We start from the raw sequence: 6,753 nt of genomic DNA on the forward strand, positions 1-6,753 counted from the left end.
CACAAAAGACAGAAATTGTACTCGTGAGGTTGTGCCCAAACAAGACTGATGGAAGTACAGGGCAAGATAGTGCAGGTTCACACTGGTGTTACTGTTCCCTTATTGTAGTTTCAAGACATTGACTTGAAAAAAGGTCCCGGACAGACCTTTTGAACCCCTTGAGTCATCCAGCTTGAGACACTATTTCTGTTGGCAGTGACTATAGCGAGGAGGGTGGGAGGGCTGAAGGCTCAGTGCACGAGAGCATCTGCAGAGTCACGACAGGCAGTGGAGGAACAGTATGATCCCTGTCCCCCTGTCCCTAAGGAGGTACTTCACAAGTTCCCCCTTAAAGCTGGAAAAAAGGAATTGGCCTGGTCATTGTCATAATGTGTTAGAGAAATAAGTCTACATGTCCTCACAGGGAGACAGTTAATTGTTGTCAGAGACATTTTATGATTAAAGTAGGCTGTGGAGCTGATTAAAGACTAAGATAAAAAACTAGCTAGTCGCGTTATTCACCTGAAGCTGTTTGATGACTTCTTCTCCACTTTTACCATTTCGTTACAACCGTTTAGCTAGCGTAAAATTATTAAACAATGGCCAATTTCAGTGTTCTTTAGCTGTTGTTATGAAACCATGGATGTATTGACAACATCAGACAGGGAGTGACTGCTGACGCTATGGGGGAGAGTAACAGTCAGATGCATTTACACCTTTTCATCGTCTGGCTGCAATGCGTCTTGAATACTTCTTGGATGCATTCATACTTATCTTTTGAGATCCATCCAAGATGCATGGAGTTTAAATGGAGTCTAAGCCATAAACCAAATTTTCACTGTCACTGTCTCACTGAACTATAAAGTGCTGCAGCAAAAAGCACCAGTGTTTCCTGGCCTTCCACACCACACTGAAATCTCTGATGTGGGATGCCTTCCTGTTTGAGATTGGCTGCTTCGGTCAGGTCTGTTTACTTTTGCCAGATTGCTCCACACATGGAATATATCGTAGGCATCTGGGTGGAAAGACAGTGTCAATATGATGGAGAGCTGTTGAAAGAAAAACACAAGTGCTCAAAAAACTTCATACATAATACACGTGAAAATAGACTTGCAATTTTCACGTCACACACCTGTTGACGTTGAGCACCAGCCCAGCTCCTAATCCACTCTCCAAGACTCCTCCACTAGAGGAAAAATGACTGCAAAACAGCTTCTTTCAGACGCTCTGAAGTCAAGTTATTATAACAAGCAACCTAACGTTTAATACAGACACTAAATTAAAGTATTATATGTTTGTTTCCTTTGCATGGCAGCAGGGGAAAATGAGGGGTTATATTATTATAACCATGTGTTTGGAGGAAGATTAGTCTGCAGTCACCGGCTAGAGAATATTGGCTGATTTGTTTTTCCTTAGTTTTATTTTTGGCGCATTGATCCAGCATGTCCCCTACTGGCACCAGAAACTGTCGTATGAACTGGTTCTTTTTTTAAATGCCTATATTATTGAAGCTAATTTCAATAAAATGCTTCATCCTAGTTATTGAAGCCTGGCGAGTAATCGTAATGAGTAATGCCACAGAAGCATAAATCAGAGAATTACACACATGTGCAGTTGATATTGAAATTAAAATGAAAAAAGTCCCAATAGTCTAAATGTTTACATGGAAGTCCAGTTTTGTACCAACATTTCCACGAATAAGTTTAAGGATGGACACCCATTGTGTTTTGTTTAGGAGATTTAGTAATTAAGGTGGAAATCTGAACCCATCTTTTGGAATTGTTTATAAACTTTAGCCATTTTTCTTTGTTCTCCAGCTTTGCCAAACAACCAATTTGAAAGTAATAACTGTAAAGCTCTGGTTCCAGGACATCATCAGTGCAATTTAGCAGAAACATGACGGTGGTCTTGTTGTGGGTTGGTGGGTTTTCTCTCATTGCTTCTCTTGTTTGGTAAAACAGGCCAAATTGTGTACGAGTCATGCAGGGCCCACATGGCAGACAGCTGTGGTAACCAAGAGGACGAGCCGTGACAGTTTCTCAACATTAAAAACCAGTCATTTTGCTCTTGAAATAAAAACATATTTCTCTTCTACTTCGCCATCCACTATAAACCCTCCTCATCTCGGTAACAAAATACGTCTGACAGTTTGCAAACTCTGGCTCTCATCAATGAACGGTCAAAAGCAATTTTATAAAGTTTTACCGCACATAAGGGGTTCCCCGATTGTTCTGAAACAATACAATTGTTTCTAACCCCACGTTTTACCAATAAAAATGTCCCTGCTGGTCCATCATGTTTGTCTTAAGCTTGTGTTTCCAAGTCCTGTCAGTGTCACCACAGATAATCATCAGTTCAACAAGGCTATAGCTTGAAAAACATCTCGTCTTTATCCAACTGCAGCAGAAGAGTGAACCATCACTTTCCAACTTTGTGTCTTTAAAGCCACACTATCACTACCATCAGTATTTTTATATCAAAAATGAATCAGTTGCTTAGATGTTAATGTGAAAGGTGCCGCTATTAGTGACAAACCCACAGATTCCTGTCAGTTCTGTGGAGTGTTTTCTTTCAGCGCATTGTTTTGGCTTTAGGAACCGCAACTTTACTGTTTTGGTTCCATTTTACGGGTCTCAGCAGCCTCGTTTTCACCAGCAGGCAGCTTATTTAAACAACGACCTAACCCCCTAATAAAACAATTGTATGTTTCACAGACAAAAATAGCAAATAGCTGGTGAACAAAGCATTTAGCTGACAAAAAGCCAAATATTTCCCTCAGAAGTGAAAATCAAAACAGAGCTAAAAGGAGGTAAAATATTGGGCTGACATTCATCCGGTGGACACAGACAAAAGTCCAAATGAACACTAATGTTGGATGTGTAAATAGGTAGCTTTTTGCTAACACGTTGCTAATAACCTTATCAAGTGAAAACAAGCAAATGTTGTGTTTACTTCTTCTTACGCTGCCCCCAAGTGGCCAAAAAAAAAAAAAAGGGGGGGACCAGTTATCATTTAAAGCAAAACAAAATGACAATAAAATAAACATTGCAGTTAACCTGTGAAAACACCAAGAGTATATCTGTGTGTCTAGTAGATCATCAGCTCTAGTGCCACTCAATGAACACTATTATAGACAGGATGATCTAGAGTGAGGGAAAACTAAAAGCCAGGGTAAAGCTAAATCCTGGCAAAGAAAATAAGAAAAATCTTTGTTGTTTATATATATAATATATCTCCTAAAACTGTCAAACCTAAAACATACTGTAGTGTGTTTCTTTAAAACTAACACATGACCCTGTACAGACACACAGTCAAACCCTCGGTTAACCCTCATCCAGTGTTTTTGGGAGGAGCTGCAGAATAAGATCCTCTCTTCATTTCCCTCCCCGCGTTTAGAATAACAGAAGTGCAGCTGCTCCGAATGGAAACTGCTGCTTTCAGACGCTTTACTCTGCTCTTTCTCTCTGTTTTATTTCAAGGGAATCAGTGACTCGTTGATTCAGCACAGCAGCCTCTGCCAGAGGAGGGATGTTGGCCATTAGAAAATTTAAATAACCTCACTTCTGTGTTATGCAACTAGGCTCTGTACATCTGTGTTTCTCCATAATGTAAGACTGCCCTTCCTACACGCACTAAACATAAACGTGAGCAAAGACACACATGTGCATAAAGTTACTTGGTTTTCTGGGTTTCATTTGCGCATGTAGGGAACAAAAGAGAAGAAAACTGAATTTATTTCCCTATAGACCACCATTATAATAAAAGAAACACCAGTAAAACATATAACAGGACCAAAAATTCAAACACAGTCAATTATTATTCTATGTATTGACCTAGAAGAAAAGCCCTGCAATAAAAACCCTACTAAAGTAAATTTATCTGAGTATTATCAGCAAATTATCAGTATTAAGTATCAAAAGTAAAAGTAAACATTCTGCAGTAAATTGGTCCCCCATCTGTGTTTTACTGTTATTATTATTAAAGCTCAAAATATTCACATCCAGACAGCTGTTATTCCTCAGGATAATGGATTTCTACTGAAAATCTACTAATCTGGTAACCAAACTTTGTCTGCACATAATTCTGTGTGTTCATTACAAATGTTTGCCTCTGAGATGTAATGGATATCTGCTATAAAGTTGCATAAAATACAAAAGTACAAGTACCTTGAATTTACATTCCACCACTGGCAACATGGTAGTATTACAAACACAACACCTAAAGGTCCAGTGTGTAACATTAAGGAGGATTTATGTAATATAATGTTCATAGGTATGTTTTCATGTGTGTATAATCACCTGAATATAGGAATTGTTGTGTTTTCGTGACCTTATAATGAGTTGTTTTTCACAGACGCCACAGGTCACCTTCCATGGTGAACCACCATGTTTCTACAGTAGCCCAGAGCAGACAAAGGGCCTTTTGCATTTTTTTACAAGTCCTGAAGCCACCAAAGTTTCGCCTAAACACTTCACAGCCTGTTCTCATTCCCAGGTTGTCAGATACACACGTGAGCAGTGTTCAGTTAGTTACAATCTGCAACTTCATTGCTAGATGCCACTAAATCCTACACACTGGTCCTTTAAATCTCATGAAATAGAAAATTCTGGGTGCAAAAAAAGACACATTGAAATGTCACAAACAAGTTGTTTTATGTAAACAAATCCATTTCAACACAGATAATTATTTCCATGGGGAGCAGATTATGGTGAGGCTGTAAATGTGACAGGGCCTCAAATGTCCTGATAGCAGCTATACGACTGTGGGTTTGTGGGAGTCAGGGGGTTCCAGAGGCAATCAGAGATAATTATGGGATTTTTAAAATGTCATTGCCTGAAAAACACAAACATGTACACACACGCAATCATCCACCTACACGACACATTCTTGTACACTCATGTAAACAGAAAAAAGAGACTGAATGGAATCAGATCCCTTTTATTTTTTCTAAGGTACTTAGACCTTAAGAGCTCAAAGTATTCACATCCAGATAACTCATATTCTTCAGGATGATGGATTTCCACTGACAATCTACTGAAAGGCTAATGGTAACCAAACTTTGTCTTTTCCTGCACATAATTCTTATCCCATTTTCCTTCTTTATGTTTAAACATCGTCTTACAGACTCTGCAGGAACCTCTCCTCTGTCAGGCGATGCCTTAGCAGCAGACCTGGCTCCCATTAGCATTTGGAATCCGTTCAGATATTTGTAGCTGTGATTGATCGAGAGGGCCTGTTTACCCTGGAACCTGCTGGGAAGTCACGAGTTGAAGTGCTGACACTTCCTCTACTCCAACTGATGCGAAGAGGATTAAAGGAAATGTTGGCCAACGTTTTTGGACTCTGCCTGACCCACAGAGGCTTTATTACGCTGTCAAGAAGATGCAGTAAATGAGTGATCAAGTGTCATACCTATTATGTCAGAGGTACACTAACTGATACACAAACAAAATGATATGGAAGCAGTGAGAGGGTTTTGTCCGTTTGTTGGGTTTCTTTTCCTGAAACATCAATCCATCCATTAAATCAGATAATATAAATGTGGTCTATTACATTTAATTTTTTTTACAATACAACAGTTTTTTGTGCTGTTTTTTTTTTTATCGCTGTTGGGCATTCAAGTGCTGCAGCAACATCAAGTTTCAAATTAAAAGTACAAATTTAAAGAGATTAAAGGTAAATGCAGTGATTTTCAAACATCTCCCCCCATTGTTTACTGTATTTACATCAATGTATTGCCCTTAATTGGACAATGAGTGAAGCAAATGGGGGGTCGGAGCTGTTTTAATGCTCAACATCCTCAGCCCTCTTACTATAAATAACCACAAAATCATAAACATGTTATGCAAAACTCTCTCATGCCGATGAACACACACAATCACAAACAGCTGCCAGACTTGAACAGCAGGAGAGCACATGCATGAAAAGAAAAGTCCTCTCACAGGACTTCACTGCAGAACATCACCTGGTATGTGTTAGCTGCACGTTCTTAATAAGTCTGTCATCTGAACATAGACTTGAAAGCAAAAACAATTTGAACTAAATGTGGAGAATGCCACTGAGCTGGTCAGACCACTGCGGAATAATGATACCTAAAATTAAACCTTGAATTGTAGGAGGATGATGTTCTTTGTGTAGTTTGTGAACTTTAAATAGAAACACTGTGGATGGTTTATTTTTATTTCAACTGTTTAAACTATGATCCGCTCCTTCAACTTGACCTCATGGTGCTTGAGGAAATAGTGGTGAAATAGCAGATTACAACAAACTGAACACCTCAGGCGTCTGTTTGTGACCTCCTGGGAATGAGAACGGGCTGTGAAGTGTGTAGGAGGACGTTTGTTTTGTCCACTCTAGGTACCTGTAGAAACATGGTGGTTCAACATGGCGAACTCCATACACTACTACATCCATACGTTAATGAACATGTATTTATGCACATTATATTCCATTTCTACCAATAGAGACTCCTCAGAAACACTTTAATTGTCTTGCTTTAGTTTAAGAACATGCAAGAAATTTTGTTTTAGCTGAATTTCTAGTGCTGTCTGATGTTGGTATGTTGACCAAAATATTGTTTAGATATGAGGCATCAAGTGTTTGTTTAAAGTTTAAATAATATCAAAAGACTACTGCACTATTAGCATCACACTCCTAAAACACTGTCAGACTCAGGATGGACAGTTCAATGCAGAGATCGTCTTTTTCATTCTTCCTCCTTGTAAAAACCTCATGCTTACAATACCCACAAAGCAACTCGGCCGCTGACAGTTC

Source organism: Dicentrarchus labrax, unplaced genomic scaffold (genome assembly GCF_905237075.1).
Source record: "Dicentrarchus labrax unplaced genomic scaffold, dlabrax2021, whole genome shotgun sequence".
Taxonomy (NCBI): domain Eukaryota; kingdom Metazoa; phylum Chordata; class Actinopteri; family Moronidae; genus Dicentrarchus; species Dicentrarchus labrax.